The sequence below is a fragment of the Hordeum vulgare genome, chromosome 2H (genome assembly GCF_904849725.1).
Source record: "Hordeum vulgare subsp. vulgare chromosome 2H, MorexV3_pseudomolecules_assembly, whole genome shotgun sequence".
Taxonomy (NCBI): domain Eukaryota; kingdom Viridiplantae; phylum Streptophyta; class Magnoliopsida; order Poales; family Poaceae; genus Hordeum; species Hordeum vulgare.
Window position 1 is genome coordinate 316778223 of NC_058519.1, and position 18607 is coordinate 316796829.

The following is an 18607-nucleotide window of genomic DNA, read 5'->3' on the forward strand; positions in this document are numbered from 1 at the left end:
TCGGCCAGAGCGTAGAGCTCGGCGACGTCGTGGACCTTGTTCATCACCAGTTCCTCCCGCATCTTCATGTTGCGCGCGTTCTGGTGGAACGCGCTGATGACGGCGGGTGGGTGGACATCTCGGATGTTGTGCTGAATGCGACTAAATCTCTGGATCTACTTGCGCAGAGATTCTCCCTCCTTCTCGGGGATGATGTGCAAGTCGCTCTCCTGGCTAGGGGCTCGGTGGCCGCTAGTAAAGGCGTTGACGAAATCCTGGCAGAGGTCCTTCCAAGAAGATATGGAGTTGTTGGGCAGATGCATCAACCACGACCTCACGTTGGGCTGAAGCAACAATGGGAAGTAGTTGGCGAGTATCTTGTCGCCCCGGCCCCCGGCAACCAGCACCGCGATGGTGTAGATGCTGAGGAACTCGGACGGGTGTGTCTTGCCGACGTACTTCTCGGGGATCTCCGGTTTTAAAGTACGGGAGTTGGGCCACTGGACTCGTCGGAGCTCGGTAGTGAAGGCCGGGAAACACACTTCGTAGGGCAGGGTGCTTGGGTACCCCGAGGACGACGCGTCCATGACAGTCTCAGCTCACTTGTCTAACTCGCAGTGCGTTTCCCGCCGCCTCTCGATGAGAGTCCTAGCATCTTCCATGCGTCTCTCTCGCAGGACGTGATGCTGGTCTCGGCGGGTGCGTGGGTCAGAGGATCCGGTGGAGTAGTCGGAGATGACGACCTGTTGCCTCTGCCTCGACGGGGAATGTACCGTGGCGGCAGCATCCCCGCCCTCCTCCGCACGGTCGTGGGCAGGCCTGTTGGAGGGTCGATTTGACGTCTCCGGCTGCTCTGGGTCGTCTCCGTTGGCGAAGGCGATGAGGCTCTGAATGGTGGCCCTCCATTCCTTGAGCTTGTCCACCGTCGGAGGAAAATCTAGGAGTAGTTGCGCATGCTTCAGCGCTTCCGCCATTGAGGGGGGAGGCGACACATGGGTGGAACGCGAGGGGCTCTTGCTCCTGGCAGTGCCAGAAGGGGCTCCTCCATGGCAACGCGAGCACGCGCCGCCCTTCCCTGCCTCGGCGCGCGTCTGTCTCCCATGAGGTTCCTGGGTTTGAGGACCAGGGGTTCGTCATCGCGGTGGCGAAGGATCACAAACCCGGGGTCGTCCGTTGTGTCCTTAAAAGTAGCCACGCCGCCTGTTGGGTCCTTGGGCGTTCCGGCGCGTGTGGGGTCGTCGGAACCGCGGACGATCCCTCTCGCCCGCGTCTGTTTTCCGGAATGTTGTGGGAGTTTCAGGGCTCCACCTTCCTCTTCCGCGCCCGTGCCCCCTACTGTCTGCGCCATGGCAGGTGCATTGGGCGCAGGTGTCTCGGCCGCCGTCGCGCTCCTCATCTTGGAAGCCATGGCGGTGGTCCCGATGAAGAAATACGACCGCTGGCCACCAGATCAGGTCGACGCGACCCTCTACTCCCCTAGAAAGGATCGACACCTATGGGGGCCTCAACGGTCCCCTTTTGCTGGTTTGGCGGGGAGAGGGGTCACGGCAAGAGGAGAACCAACAGTCAGGGCCCGGCAAGGTCGTTTTTACCCAGGTTTGGGTCGCTTTATGCGTAAAATCCTACTCCTGCATGTGTTTAGTTATTTATTATAGTTTATTGTAGATCTTTCGCTCTTACGGCCTTTCGATTGGTCAAAAACCAAAAGTCCTTTCTACTGAGCCTCGGGCCTCCATTTATAGGTGAAGGGGTCACCACAGTGGCTCAGTTGGTGAACGGTGGGTTCACGAGTGGAACAGCGGCGACCGCCCGCCACAGTGTTACTATAGTGCATTAAATGCTTCGACAGGTTTCCTGACCTTGTCAGGGGGAGTTGGACACGTACCCACACGTCACAACTTCACGGCATTGCGGTGGCATGTGGCCGAACGCGTGGTCCATGCATCGGCGGTGGCGTGTTCGTCGGTGGAGGCGATCATAGGAGGCAAAGGCTCCCTGGGCCCGCGCCTCTCTTCGAGCCTTATTTGCCTCCCCGGCAGGGTTACCATGCCGGGGGCTCTTCTTTTTCCTCTTGGCAGGGAGGTGATGGTCCGCCGAGGCCTTGTCAATCTTCCCGGCAAGGATGGCTTGCCGGGGCTGAGTCCTTCTTCCTTGGCGGGAGGGTCCCGCCTGGGCAGTGTCTATCTTCTCAGCGGGAGCTCCTACCGGGGTCTCTTCTTCATTCCCAACAAGTGGGCGCTTGCCGGGGGCTTGTAGCCAGCACTTCGTGGGCTTTCGAGCCTTGCTTCCGCCCTATGCTCCAGCAATGCGCCTTGCCGCTGTGGAGGGGGCTGCCGGCGTTCGCGCACTAGTCCGGGGCACTTGAGACCCTGGTCTTTAGTGCACCGACAAATATAAAATGTAGTTGCTTCACAAACTGAAAATATTACCAGAAACAAAGATTCAATGGTGATATCACATGGATTGTTAGATGGGGCTCAAATTTTGTGGAGAGCTATTGTTTGGGCATATATAAGATGTGGCAAGAATTCAATTCATTAGGTTACACGTGGATAGTACTTCCTTCACAAAGCTTCTAGCAGAACAGAAACTTTGAAAATTAGTTGAGAAAGGTTTACTTGGAAAATGGAGATGAATTTTTTGATGAGGCCATGATATGGATAGGAAAGAGTGCCCAAACATTTCGTGGGAAATTTTGAAAATATAAATAGCACTTCCTTCACAAAGTGCTATTCGGAACAGAATAGGAAAATAAATATTGCTAAATTATTTTTGAACTAGGGAAGGAAGGGTTTTCACATACTCGAGGACTATATGATCCAAAGGATTTATGAGAATTTTTGGAGAGTTTTTGGAATGACAGAATAGTAGGTTGCTTCACAAACTAGGGCAAAAATTGACACATAGGCAAAACTGATGATGTGGCACATAGTCATAGCTATGACCATCTATATTGGTCGTAGTTAGCTAGAAATTAGGCAACAGGCCAGGGCTATTTGATTTACGACCATTTCTCGTAAGGAAATTACGACCTTTTTCGACAAAATTGGCCGTTATGGTTTGGGGTTTGAGCCTCGCGAAAAGCTTATGACCAATTGGTCTCAAGTGGTCATAGATTTACGACCATTTCAGCCACGGCCACTGCCAGAAGGTCACTAGTTGACATATTTCTTGTAGTGCTCGAAGATAGACATAGTCCCCAATAAAGAAACTCATATCTCGGTGATGGGAGTCGGTGTAGCTCTATTGTCTTGATTTGGCAGCCTCTAGACGTTCCCCGACGAGTTGAACTTGCTCTTCTGCTTGACAGAGCACATCTGCTCCGAAGACCAGCCCTTCCTCGGTTTGTGACTAGTTGAGGGTAGTGCGACACTTGCGACCATACAACACCTCAAATGATGCCATTTGGAGGCTCGACCGATAGTTGTTGTTGTAGGAGAACTCAGCAAAGGGCAAACAATCTTCCCACTTGGCTCCATATGCCAAGAAACAGGCATGGAGCATGTCCTCGAGTATCTTTTTTACTCGTTCCCTTTGTCCGCCTATCGAAGGGTGAAAATTGGTGCTGAAGGATAGCTTGGTTCTCAAGGCCTCTTGGAATCTGTTCCAGAATCTCGAGGTGAACTAAGTACCACGATCTGACATAATATCCTTAGGGACTCCATGGAGGTTTACAATCCGGTTGACGTAGAGACTTGCCAACTGGTTTCCAGCGTAGGTCGTCTTGATGGGAATGAAGTGGGCCACATTGGTCAGGTGATCGAAAATGACCCAAATGGAATCATGTCCCTTGCTTGATGTGGGCAGACTGTTGATGAAGTCCATCCCGACTTTGTCCCACTCCCATTCAGGCAATTGGCAAGGTTGTAGCAGTCGAGCAAGTCTCTCATCCTCAGCCTTGACCCTCTGGCACACATCACATTTTGCAACATAAGAGGCTATCTCTCTATTCATGCCATGCCACGAGAATCTTGCCTTTAGATCTTGGTACATCTTTGTTCCTCTAGGATGGATGGAATATGAGGTGTCATGTGCTACTTGCAAGATCGGGTTCTTGAGCACAGATTTTTTGGGTACGCAAATGTGGTCCCCAAACCATACAACTCCTTTCTCATCCACTGAAAATCCTGGGGCCTTGCCATCCTTGATCTTCTTCTTGATACCTTCGATGCTCTCGTGTCCCTTCTGAGCTTCCTTGATACCATCCATCAATGTAGGCTTCGCTTGGAGGTTAGCTAGAAATCTTGGTGCGACTAATTTCTATCCAAAGCTTTCAAGCTCTTGATACAAGGCAGGTAGCCTTTTCTTGATCATAGAATTAAGGGAACAAGCCTTTCTGCTCAAGGCATCTGCTACCACATTGGCCTTTCCGGGGTGGTATTGAACACAGAGGTCGTAACCTTTGATCAACTGCAACCATCTTCACTGCCTCATTTTCAATTCCTTCTCAGTCAAAATATACTTCAAACTCTTGTGGTCAGTGTATATCTCACATCGCTTCCCCAGAAGGTAATGTTGCCATGCCTTCAAGGCATGAACCACTGCTACCATCTCAAGATCGTGACTCGTATAGTTCTCTTCGTGAGGATGTACTTGTCTAGAAAAATATGCCACGACTCTACCTTCTTGCATCAGGACACCACCAAGCCCGGTCCTTGATGCATCACAATATATCACAAACTCCTTGTGAATATCAGGGGTGGCCAAAACTAGTCCCGTTGGGTGGGCACCCCGACTCACTAGTCGAGATCCCAAATGAACGTGTCTAGTGATCCCACACATCAATGCTCACTTAACACAAAGATACTGAAGAACAAGAGTCCTACATCCATAAATAACGTCTAATACCGATAAGGACCATTATGGTCAAGTCTTACATAGATAGAGCCTTAAGGGTAATCACACCAACTTAACTAATAGCAGAAATCTTGGTAGATAACATGAACCCATGTGTAGCGACCGGTTTTTCAGAAAATAATTTCCAGAAAACAGGTCTTTGTGTTCACCAGCCCCAGGACTACTGTTAGCTGGTAGACACTTACTTGATACAGAATATTCAAGCAAAAATACCAAATCTGGGTTACAAGACCATAAAGGTTTACTGGTTTGGACAAGGTCTGAGGTTGACGCGGAAGCGACTCGAGGAATCTTCAGTGCCCATGGGACTCCATTCCCACGGGAACAGCTGACCTGGATAAATTCCAATATCACAAGGCTGCTATACTTGACTCCTAACTTCCGGGGTTGATGGCATCGTGCTACCCTCCGTACGCAATCTAGCCAAGACAATAGCCACGGACAAGTTAGTGAGTACTTTGAATGTACTCGCAAACATCAAGAAAACAAATAAGTTAAAGCAGGTGAGATGCATGCATAATCCACTTAATAACTCTACCATGTTGATACGTCCATTTTGCATCATGTTTTCCTACTGTTATTTATGTTGTTTTATTGTATAATAATGTTTTTGGAGTAATTCAAATGCCTTTTCTCTCATAATATGCAAGGTATGCACAAAGGGGGGATTCTTGCAGCTCAAAATCAGGACCTGAAAAAGCTACGTCAGGCTACCTATTCTTCACAACTCCAAATGAGGTGAAACTTTACGAGGAATTTTATGGAATATTTGAGGAATATTGGAGCAAATAAGTACCAAAGGGGGCCCACCGAGTGGGCACAACACACCTGGGCGAGCGAGGGAGCCCAGGCGCACCCAAGTGGGTTGTGCTCACACACGCCCACCTCTGGTGCCCCTCTTCTGGTTTATAAGTTATTTTGTACTAGGAAAAAAGGAAAAGAGGACTTTCGGGATGAAGCGTCGCCGTCTCGAGACGGAACTTGGGAAGGAGCACTTTTGCCCTCCGGCGGAGCGATTCCGCTGGGGGAACTTCCCTCCCGGAGGGGGAAATCATCGTCGTCATCATCACCAATAACTCTCCCATATTGGGGAGGGCTATCTTCATCAACATCTTCAAGATCACCAACTCTTCTCAATCTTTGTACCAGAACTATAGATGGGTGCTTATGGGTGACTAGTAGTGTTGATTACATCTTGTAGTTGATTACTATATGGTTTATTTGATGGAAGATTATATGTTCAGTTCCACTATGCTATTTAATACACCTCTGATCTTGAGCATGATTATGATTTGTGAGTAGTTACTTTTGTTCTTGAGGTCACGGGAGAAATCATATTGCAAGTAATCATGTGAACTTGATATGTGTTCGATATTTTGATGATATGTATGTTATGATTCCCTTAGTGGTGTCATGTGAACGTAGACTACATGACAATTCATCATATTTGGTCATAAGCGAATTCATTGTGGATTAGTTATTAGATGATGGGTTGCGAGAGTGATAGAAGCTTAAACCCTAGTTTATGCGAGAGTGATAGAAGCTTAAACCCTAGTTTATGCGAGAGTGATAGGGACCGATTGGGTCCAAAAGTTTAATGCTATGCTTAGAATTTATTCTTAAATTTTTTCTAATAGTTCCATATGCTTGCGAGAGGGTTAATCATAAGTAGGAGGTTTGTTCAAGTAAGAACAACACATAAGCATCGGTCCACCCACATACCAAATTATCAAAGTAGAGAACACGAATTAAGCCAACATGATGAAAGTGACAAGATAAAATTCCCGTGTACCCTCAAAAACACTTTGCTTATCATAAGAGACCGTTTTGGCATGTCCTTTGCCTCAAAAGGATTGGGCTGCCTTGGTGCACTTTTTTTACTACTATCGTTACTTGCTCGTTACAAATTATCTTCCTATCAAACTACTCCGCTACCTTGCTGAAAACCACTTGTCATTTCCTTCTACTCCTCGTTGGGTTCGACACTCTTACTTATCGAAAAGGCTACAATTGACCTCATATACTCGTGGGTCATCAAGGCTATTTTCTGGCGTCGTTTTCGCGGAGTGAAGCACTCTTGGTAAGTGGAAATTGGTAAGGAAACATTATTACTATGTGATGTAATTTATTGTCACTTTCTACTATGGAAACAATCCTTTGAGGGTTTGGTCGGGGTATCTTCACCTCGACTAGTACCACAATTAGCTGCCCCTTAACCTACTGCACCTACTGAAAATATTGAATACGAAATTCCTTCGGGTATGGTAGAACAACTAACAGTAAATCCTTATGCACGAGATGGAGCCGAACATCCTCATATGCACATGATATATGTGGATGAAATTTCTGGATTGTTTATGCTTGCAGGTTTACCTGAAGATGAATCTAAGAAGAATGTTTTCCCTTTATCTTTGAAGCGAAAACCATTGACATTGTATAGGCTATGCGTTGATATTGTATCTTGGGAGTGGAATCGGTTGAAATTGGAATTCCATCAAAATAATTATCCTATACATCTAGTTCATCGTGATCAGAATTATATATATAATTTTTGGCCTCGTGAAGGAGAAAGTATCGCTCTAGCTTGGGGGGAGGCTTAAGTCAATGTTATATTCATGCCCCAATCTTTAGCTCTCAAGAGAAATTATTATTCAGAATTTTTATGCTCTACTTTCTTGTAGTGATGAATCCATGCTCGATACTTCTTGTACTGGTCTTTTATGAAGAAGACTATTGAATTCCAGTGGGATCTTTTAGAAAGAATTAAACGCAACTCTGAAGATTGGGAACTCGGGGAAGGTAAAGAGTGAGGTATTGAACAAAAGTTTGATTGTCTTAAATCTTTTATGAATACCGATGCTTTTCAAAAGTTTAGCACTAAATATGGACTTGACTCTAAGATATTAGCTTCCTTTTGTGAATCTTTTGCTACTCATGTTAATCTCCCTAAGGAGAAGTGGTTTAAATATCACCCACCTATGAAGGAAGAAATTAAAGAACTAGTAGAAGCTAAAGTAGAAACTATCATTTACAACGTTGATCCAGTCGTTCCCACTTCTTATATTGAAAAACCACTTTTCCTTGTTAGGATGAAGGAACATACTAAAGCTTCAACTGTGGTTAACAAAAGTAAGGTTAGAGCACCCAAACCAACTGAACAAATCAGAGTTGAACCTAGTGTTGCTATGATTAAAGATCGCTTGGTCAATGATATCGATGGGCATGTTTTTTACTTCTGTGATGAAGCTTCTAGAATTGCCAAACCAGATAAAAAAGATAAGCGTAGACCAGTTGTTGGCATGCCTGTTGTCTCAGTTAAGATAGCAGATCACTGTTATCATGGGTTATGTGACGTAGGTGCTAGTGTGAGTTATATTCCTTTTTCCTTATATGAAGAAATTAAGAATGAAATAGCAGCTGCTGAAATAGAAGACATAGATGTTACTATTAAACTTGCCAATAGAGATACTATATCACCAATTGGGATTCCTAGAGATGTTGAAGTCTTGTCTGGGAAGATCAAATACCCTACTGATTTTCTTGTTCTTGGCTTCCCACAAGATGACTTTTGTCCCATTATATTTGGTAGACCTTTCTTGAACACCGTCAATGCCAAAATAGATTGTATGAAACAAACTTTCGGTGTTAGCTTTGGTGATGAATCTCAATAATTTTACTTTTCCAAGTTTACTAGACAACCGCATTAGAAAGATTTGCCTAGTAAGGATAAAATTATTGGTCTTGCTTCTATTGTTGTACCTCCTACTAATCCTTTAGAAAAATATTGGCTATACCATGAAAATGATTTGCATATGGATGAAAGAAATGAAATAGATAAAATCTTTTTCGAACAACAACCTATGCTTAAACACAATTTGCCTATTGAAAATCAAGGAGGTCCCCCTCCACCTTAAGGTGATCTTGTGTTTGAATTAAAACAATTGCCACACACTTTGAAATATGCTTATCTTGATGAGAAAAAGATATATCATGTTATTATTAGTGCTAACCTTTCAGAACATGAAGAAGAAAGATTATTGAAAGTTCTAAGGAAGCACCGAGTTGTTATTGGATATACTCTTGATGATCTTAAGGGCATTAGTCCCACTCTATGTCAGCAAAAGAATAATATGGAACCTGATGCAAAACCTGTTGTTGATCACCAACGTTGGTTAAATCCGGAGATGAAAGAAGTGGTAAGAACGGAAATATTGAAACTTCTGGAAAAAGGTATAATCATTCCTATAGCTGATAGTAGATGGGTAAGTCATGTTCATTGTATCCCTAAGAAGGGAGGTATTACTGTTGTTCCTAATGATAAGAATGAACTTATTCCACAAAGAATTGTCATAGGCTATAGAATGGTAATTTATTTTAGAAAATTAAACAAAGCATCTAGAAAATAACATTACCATGTGCCTTTTATTGATCAAATGCTAGAAAGACTATCTAAGCACACAAATATTTTGCTTTCTTGATGGATATTCCGGTTTTTCACAAATACCTGTTTCACAACCTGATCAAGAAAAGTCCACTTTTACTTGTCCTTTTGGAACTTTGGTTTATAGACGTATGCCTTTTGGTTTATGTAATGCACCTGCTACCTTTCAAATATGTATGACTGTTATATTCTCTGATTTCTGTGAAAAGATTGTTGAGGTTTTCATGGATGACTTTTTTGTTTATGGGAAGTATTTTGATGATTTTTTAAGCAATCTTGATCGAGTTTTGCGGAGATGTGAACAAAAAAAATATTGTCTGGAATTGGGATAAGTGCCACTTTATGGTTAACGAAGGTACTGTTCTGGGCCATAAAATTTCTGAAAGAGGCATTGAGGTGGAAAAAGCCAAGGTTGATGCAATTGAGAAAATGCCATGTCCTAAAGATGTCAAAGGTATTTGTAGTTTCCTTGGTCATGTTGTTTTCTATAGGAGGTTTATCAAAGACTTCTCTAAAATTTCTAGGCCTCTTACAAATCTTTTGCAAAAGGATATTCCTTTTGTGTTTGATGATGATTGCTTGGAAGCCTTCGAAATACTAAAGAAAGCCTTAATTACTGCACCTGTTGTTCAACCACCTGATTGGAACTTGCCTTTCGAGATTATGTGTGATGCTAGTATTTATGCTCTTGGTGTTGTTCTAGGACAAAAAGTTGATAAGAAATTGAATGTTATCCATTATGCTAGTAAAACTCTGGACAGTGCTCAACGAAATTATGCTACTACTGAAAAAGAATTCTTAGTAGTAGTGTTTTCTTGTGATAAATTCATATCTTACATTGTTGATTCTAAAGTTATTGTTCACACCGATCATGCTGCTATTAAATATCTTATGGATAAGAAAGATGCTAAACCTAGACTCATTAGGTGGGTTCTTCTGTTACAAGAATTTGATTTGCATATCACTGATAGAAAAGGAGCATAGAACACCGTAGCTGATAACTTGTCTAGGCTTGAAAATATTCTTGATGACCCACAACCTATTAATGATACCTTTCCTGATGAACAATTAGCTGCAAAAAATGTTTCTAATAGTACACCTTGGTATGCTGATTATGCTAATTATATTGTTGCTAAATACATACCACCTATGTTCACATACCAACAAAAGAAAAAACTTATCTATGATTTAAGACATTACTTTTGGGATGACCCACATCTTTATAAACAAGGAGTAGATGGTATTTTTAGACGTTGTGCACCTGATCATGAACTGGAACAAATCCTACGAAAATGTCACTCCGAAGCTTATGGAGGGCATAACGTGGGAGACAGAACCGCTCATAAGGTATTGCAATCTGGTTTTTATTGGCCTACTCTCTTCAAGGATGCATGTAAGTTTGTCTCATCTTATGATGAATGTCAAAGAATAGGTAATAACGGTAAGCGTAAAGAAACAGCTATGAATTATTCACTTGCTGTTGACCCATTTGATGTTTGGGGATTTTATTTCATGGGACCTTTTCCTTCCTCTAATGGGTATCCACATATTTTTGTTGATGTTGATTATGTTACTAAGTGGGTAGAAGCTATTGCAACTAGTAGTGCTGATCACAACACCTCTATTAAAATGATTAAGGAAGTTATTTTCCCAAGGTTTGGAGTCCCTAGATATTTAATTACTGATGGTGGTTCACACTTTATTCATGGTGCTTTCCGTAAAATGCTTTCTAAATATGATGTTAACCATAGAATTGCATCACCTTATCATCCTCAGTTTTGTGGTCAAGTTGAATTTAGCAATAGAGAAATAAAACTAATCTTACAAAAGACTATCAATAGGTCCCGGAAGAATTGGTCTAAGAAATTAGATGATGCACTTTGGTCTTATAGCACAACATATAAAAATCCTATGGGTATGTCTCCTTATAAAATGGTTTATGGAAAAGCTTTTCATTTGCCTTTTGAGTTAGAACATAAAGCATATTGGGCAATCAAAGAACTCAACTATGATTTCAAACTTGCTGGTGAAAAGAGGTTATTTGATATTAGCTCATTAGATGAATGGAGAACCCAAGCTTATGAAAATGCAAAGCTATTTAAATAAAAAGTTAAAAGATGGCATGACAAAAGAATCCAAAAGTGTGAGTTCAAAGTTGGAGAATATGTTCTTTTGTACAACTATCGTTTCAGATTCTTTGCAGGAAAACTCCTCTTCAAATGGGAAGGAGCCTATGTTAACGAGGAGGTCTATTGATCCGGAGCTATCAAAATAAATAATACCGAAGGTACTAACCCAAAGGTTGTCAATGGGCAACGAATAAAAAATTATATCTCACGTATGCCCATTAATGTTCAAAGCAATATTTTCCAAACTATGACACCGGAAGAACACATAAAAGAAACCTTTCGGAACACTCCAGAATCGTGAAAAAGGGAGGTACGTGATACGGTAAGTAAATGGACTCCGAAAAATCCGCAATTTTTTTTGTTAGTTTTGGAATATTTAAAAAATTAGGAAAATAAGAAACTTCCAGGAAAGTGACCCTGGTGGGCACGATACACCAGGGCACGCTTGGCTTGCCCCGGTGGGTTGTGCCCACCTCGGGTACTTTCCGGAGTCGATTTTTGTTCCATTCTCCTTGTTCCCCAAGATAAAAAAATCAGTATATACCCCCCCGAACCCGTTGTCCTCCGTATCACGGAGAAATCTCTTGTTTTGTTTTCTTGCTGTTTTCTGTCAGATCCAATCCACCATGGCCGCTTCAAGGTCCTCCAAGGACAAGTTCTTCGACAACGTCATCAACCCATATCTGTGGGATGTCATGCAACACCCTCAAGCTATCCAGATGTGCGGTGGGGTGCTGCACATCCATGATGTGCAAGGACCCAAGGGGACTGGATCCATGGGGGGCACGCTTGAAGCTGTGGAGAAGGAAGTCTTCCGGTGCAAGGGGATGGTGGAACATGGTCTCAATGCCAACCACCTCATGATCGCAGACTACACCCGTGATCTCAAGTTGGATGCCAAGTCCATGAAGGAAATTGTCTTCTCCCACAACGAGCAAATCTTCTTCCTCCATGGCCAGATCCACGACCTTCAAAACCAAGTCTTTGAATATGAGGCTAGATTTAAAGGTATGAGTTTGGCTGCCAGTTGCAGGATCCGAGAGACTCACTCTTCCTGTTATGACGGTGATCCTCTACCATGGAAACCAAAGGACAAGATTTCTTCTACTTCATCACCACCACCTCCTTCTTTATCACCAAAAAAAATTGAGTATCGGGTATGGGCGCTCCCCTTGGCTTTCGCCAAGCTTGGGGGAGGTGCCCCAATATCGTATCAACTCCACTATCATTTGCCTTTACTTTTCTTAGTTTGTTCCATCGTTATGTTTTTCTTTAGATGAATAACAATTTAGTTTGATCCTTTCTTCCCAAGAGTTTGCTTAGTGATCAATTTATGCAATCGCGTGCGAGATATATAATAAAATTTAAGTTGAGTTTTTCCTTCTTTACTTTCTTGTTTCAATAAAAAGAAAGGAAATAAATGAAAAAGATCATACGCTAATGTTATGGTAAGTGATGACATTACACAAGGAAAAGTATAAGTAGAAAATTTTATTGTAGATTGACAAACATAGCATTGGACAATGATGCAACTCATGAAAGAATTAATAAGGGAAGAGAAGATTCACATGCAAATACACTATCCTGGAAAATTTTCAAGATTGTGAGCACCCATCAAAATATTATATGCCAAAATTGTTGACGTTGGACAAGGAAGACAGCATAATGAATTATGTTTGTTCATATTCACATGGAAATTATATTGTCATGGATCCTTTAACATGTGGTGCTTGCCCCTATCTTTGCTAGCCAACAAATGCGCACTAAGTAGATATACTACTTGTGCATCCAAAACCTTTAAACGCAAATCTTGTTTGAGAGTCCACCATACCTACCTATGGATTGAGTATGATCCTTCAAGTAAGTTGTCATCGGCGCAAAAAGGGCGATAAAAATTGCTTCTAAAAGTGTAAGATCATTTAGCGAAAGGGAAAATTTAGCGTTGTAGGAACTTGTGATGGTGAAGAATAAAAGCGACAGACTGCATAATAAATGTTGTCATCACAAGGGGCAATATAATGTGACGTTCTCTTGCACTAAGGGGTTGAGCATACAACCAAAAAGCGCATGACAGCCTCTGCTTCCCTCTGCGAACGCCCTATCTTTTACTTTTATGTATTTACTTTCATGCAAGAGTCAAAGTTTTTCTCCCTATTCCTTTTTATTTTCTCCTCTGGCAAGCACCATGTGGTGAGGAAAGATCTAGGCACATATATCTAGTTTAATATGGGTAGTTGATACGTCTCCATCGTATCTACTTTTCCAAACTCTTTTGCCCTTGTTTTGGACTCTAATTTGCATCATTTGAATGGAACTAACCCAGACTAACGTTGTTTTCAGCACAATTGCCAAGGTGTTGTTTTTGTGCAGAAATGAAAGTTCTCGGCGTCCTGAAAATTTATGGAGAATTTTTCTGGAAAATCTGAAAAATACCTGCGCAAAGATCCACCGGAGGGGATGGGCCAGTGGGCCACAAGCCCTGTTGCCGCGGCCTCCCCCCTGGTCGCGGCAACCAAGCTTGTGGGGCCCACGTGGGTCTGCCGCCCCCAAACTCAGCTCTATAAATTCACTTTCGTCCCGAAAAAAAACAGAAGAGAAGATTTCATCGCGTTTGCGATACGGAGGCGCCGCCACATCTTGTTCTTCATTTGGAGGACAGATCTGGAGTCCGTTTTGGGCTCCGGAGAGGGGAAATCGTCGCCATCGTCATCATCAACCTTCTTCCCTCTCCAATTCCATGAAGCTCTTCATCGTTCGTGAGTAATCTATTCGTAGGCTCGCTGGGCGGTGATGAGTAGGATGGGATCTATCATGTAATCGAGTTAGTTTTGATGGGGATTGATCCCTAGTATCCACTATGTTCTGAGATTGATGTTGCTACTACTTTGCCATGCTTAATGCTTGTCACTAGGGCCCGAGTGCCATGATTTCAGATCTGAATTTATTATGTTGTCACCAATATATGTGTGTTTTAGATCCGACCTTGCAAGTTGTAGTTACCTACTATGTGTTATGACCTGGCAACCCCAGAGTGACAATAATCGGAACCACCCCCGGTGATGACCATAGTTTGAGGAGTTCATGTGTTCACCAAGTGCTAATGCGTTGTTCCGGTTCTTTATTAAAAGGAGAACCTTAATATCCTGTAGTATCCTTTTAGACCCCGCTGCCACGGGAGGGATGGACAATAGATGTCATGCAAGTTATTTTCCCTAAGCACGTATGACTACACACGGAATGCATGCCTACATCACATTGACGAACGGGAGCTAGCCAAATATCTCTCCGTGTTATAACTGTTGCATGATGAATGTCATCCAAACGAATCACCGACCAATTGCCTACGAGTTTGTCCCACTGCTGCTGTTACTTGCTCTGCTGCTACTGTTGTTACTACTATTGCTGCTATTGATACTTGCTACTTTTGTTACTTGCTATTGCTGTCACTACAGCTGTTACTCATTACACTGCTGCTACCTACTACAATACTGGTTCGCACGACGTTGACGGGAAAGAAATTTCCCGTCCACGGGCAACTTCTGGCGCCATTGATACAACAGTTAGGAATACTCTGCCGTCAACAGATCGTTTCTGACACCGTTGTTATCATACTACTTTGCTTCTTATACTTTGCTTGCAGATACTAATCTTTCAGGTGTTGTTGAATCTGACACATTCAGCTGCTAATACTCGAGAGTATCCTCTCACTTCCTGCCTGGCGAACCAACAAATTTGGGTCGAATACTCTACCCTCGAAAACTGCCGCGAACCCACGCGCTGGTGGGCCATTGCAAGACAATTGCTAATTGTTGAGCAACTGGGAGCACTTCTGGCTTTGTTGCCGCGGAGGCATCAAGTCAGGAACACGTCAACAACATTCTTCTAGTGTCGTTGCCGGAGACTGCCGTTAGCACCATTTTTCTGGCGCCGTTGCCGGGGAAGGATTGCTATATTATCTGAGTCACTTGGGATTTATATCTGCTGATCACTATCAAGAATCTGAAAGATCCGAAAACTAAAGTCTTGCCCTCAACTACGAGGGGAGGTAAGGAACTGCCATCTAGCTGTGCACTTGTTTCACCTTCAGTTATGAGTAAGTTTGCGACATCACTTCCTGCTAGAAATCTTGATATGTCGCATGTGCTTGATGATGCTTATGATACTGCTAGAGATGTTATGCATGATACTGCTAGAGATGCTATGCGTGATACTGCTAGAGATGCTACGCCTGATACTGCTAGAGATGCTATGCCTAATACTAGAGATGCTATGCCTGATATTGCTTTGCCTGATGATGCTAGAGATGTTATTTTTCCTGATGATGCTATGCTTGATACTGCTAGAGATACTACTTTGCCTGATGTGCCACTAGGGGTGTTCCTTGATGATCATACTGCTAGAGTTACTGCCAATGCTCGTGATGCTTCTGAAACTGCTGATACTATTGAGATAGAACCTGCTTTTGCTCCTGCTAGATCTAGCTCTCCTAGATATGAATTTCCTGATATACCCGAGGGTTACGTTATGGAGGGAGAGATAGCTGAGGATTTTCTTGCGTGTAAGGATGCCTATGACGCTGAGAAATTACTTCTCAAGTGGAAGGAAAAATCTCTGAAAGCTAGGATGAAATACGACCCAAAGTTTGCCAATTCACCTATCTTTATCACCGATAAGGATTATGAATTCTCTGTCGATCCTGAGATAATCTCTCTAGTTGAATTGATCCTTTTCACGGTTATGAGTCTAAGACGATCGTAGCCCATCTTACCAAACTACATGATATAGCCACCCTTTTCACTAGTGAGGAGAAGATCCGCCACTACTATATCCTTAAGTTGTTTCCTTTCTCTCTAAAGGATGATGCTAAAGCCTAGTTCACTTATCTTGCTCCTGGATGTGTGAGTAGTCCCCAGGATATGGTCTATTACTTCTGTGAGAAATATTTCCCTGCCCATAAGAAGCAAGCTGCCTTGCAGGAAATATACAACTTTGCTCAACTCAAAGAAGAGAGTCTCCCACAAGCTTGGGGGAGGCTCATCCAGCTACAGAATGCTTTGCCTGATCACCCTCTTAAGAAGAACAAGATACTTGATATCTTCTATAACGGACTTACCGATGCCTCTAAAGACTACCTAGATAGTTGTGTCGGTTGTGTTTTTAGGGAACGAACTGTAGAACAAGCTGAGAATCTACTAAATAACATCTTGATGAACGATAATGCTTGGACTATTCCCGAACCACCTCCTAAGCCAACTCCAAAGAAAAGAGGTATCCTATTCCTCAGTCCCAAAGATATGCAAGAAGCCAAGAAATCTATGCAAGAGAAAGGCATTAGATCTGAAGATGTCAAAAATCTACCACCTATCGAAGAGAGCCAGGGTCTCGATAACCCGATAAAGGTAGTGGAAGTAAATTCTCTGCGTAGGTTTGACAAGTTTGTTGCCAAACAACAGAGTTTCAATGATTATGTTAGCAGACATTTGGAACAAAGTACTCGTATGCTTAGTCATTTAAGTGCTTGTGTAGACAGAAATGTCAATGATCTGAAGCTTCTGAGTAAACATGCCTCTATGATTACTACTCAGGTAGAACAAGTACTTAAAGCTCAGAATGACCTGCTCAATGAATTAAATGAAAACTCTGTCAGATTCACTACTAGAGGAGGCAAAATGACTCTGGAACCTTTGTATCCTGAGGGTCATCCTAAGAGAATTGATCAAAATTATCAAGGAATTAATGCAGATGCACCCAGTCATCCTAAGGAGAAGAAGAAGGATGATAGAAACCTCCATGTTAGTTCACCAAATACTGTCACACCTGAAGAACCAAATGATATTTTTGTGTCCCATGCAGAAACACAATCTGGTGATGAACATGAACCTGGTGACAATGTGGACAGCGATGTTCATAATGATGCTCAACCTAGCAATGGTTTGGATGTGGAGATTGAACCTACGGTTAATACTGATAACCCACAACCTAAGAGATACGATAAGAATGACTTCACTGCTAGGAAGCAAGGTAAAGAAAGGGAGCCAAGGGTTCAGAGACCTATACCCTTTCCTCCTAAGCCATCCAAGAAAAAGGATAATGAGGATTTTGAGCGCTTTATTGAAATGATAAGACCCGTCTTTCTGCAGATGTGGTTAGTTGATATGCTAAAAATGTCTCCATATGCCAAGTACATGAAAGATATCATGACCAATAAATGGAAGAAACCAGATCTTGAGATCTCCACCATGCTTGCCAATTACACTTTCAAAGGTGGAACTCCTAAGAAACTTGGTGATCCTGGAGTGCCCACTATACCTTGCTCCATTAAAGGAAACTACGTAAGAACTGCCTTATGTGACCTTGGAGCCGGAGTTAGTGTTATTCCTCTCTCTCTTTATCGTAGACTTGAATTGGATAAGTTGACACCCACTGAAATTTCTCTACAAATGGCCGACAAATCAACTGCTTTCCCTGTCGGCATTTGCGAGGATGTGCCTGTTGTGGTTGCTAACACCACTATCTTGACAGACTTTGTCATCTTGGATATTCCTGAGGACGATGCCATGGCTGTCAACCTCGGAAGACCCTTTTTAAACACTGCAGGGGCTGTTATAGATTGCAACAAAGGCAATGTCACTTTCCATGTCAACGGTAATGAGCATACTGTGCACTTTCCAAAGAAACGATATCAAGTACATTGCATCAATGCTATCGAAAAAACTTCATCGATTCTTATTGGGAGCTTTGAATGCCCTATTCCTCGTGTCAAGATGAAGTATGATTTGCTTGTTGGGGAGATACATATCCCCATTGAGGTAACTTAGTGGCTATTCAAAAATTCTTCGTTCTCTTTTGCGATTCGAGAAAGTTTTGTCATAAGGATTTGATCAACCCCATTGACGGATTTCTTTCGATGACCGTGAAATGGATGAATCAAAGAGTCACATACCTCTGTTTTAAGCTTTCATTTTCTTTTGCTTAGAAGAAAAATGATAGGTTTAGTTTTGTTTTTCCTGTTTTCTGTTTTAGCGTCCCAGAGAAAAATACCCCGGAAATAAAAGTTCTCCGATGGTCGTGAAAATCTAGTGTGATTTTTTCTAGAATATTTGAAAAATGATGGGACTAAGAGCAGGCCTGGGGGCCACACCAGTGGGCCACAAGACCTGTCACCGCGGCCACCCCCCTAGCCGCGGCAAGCTAGCTTGTG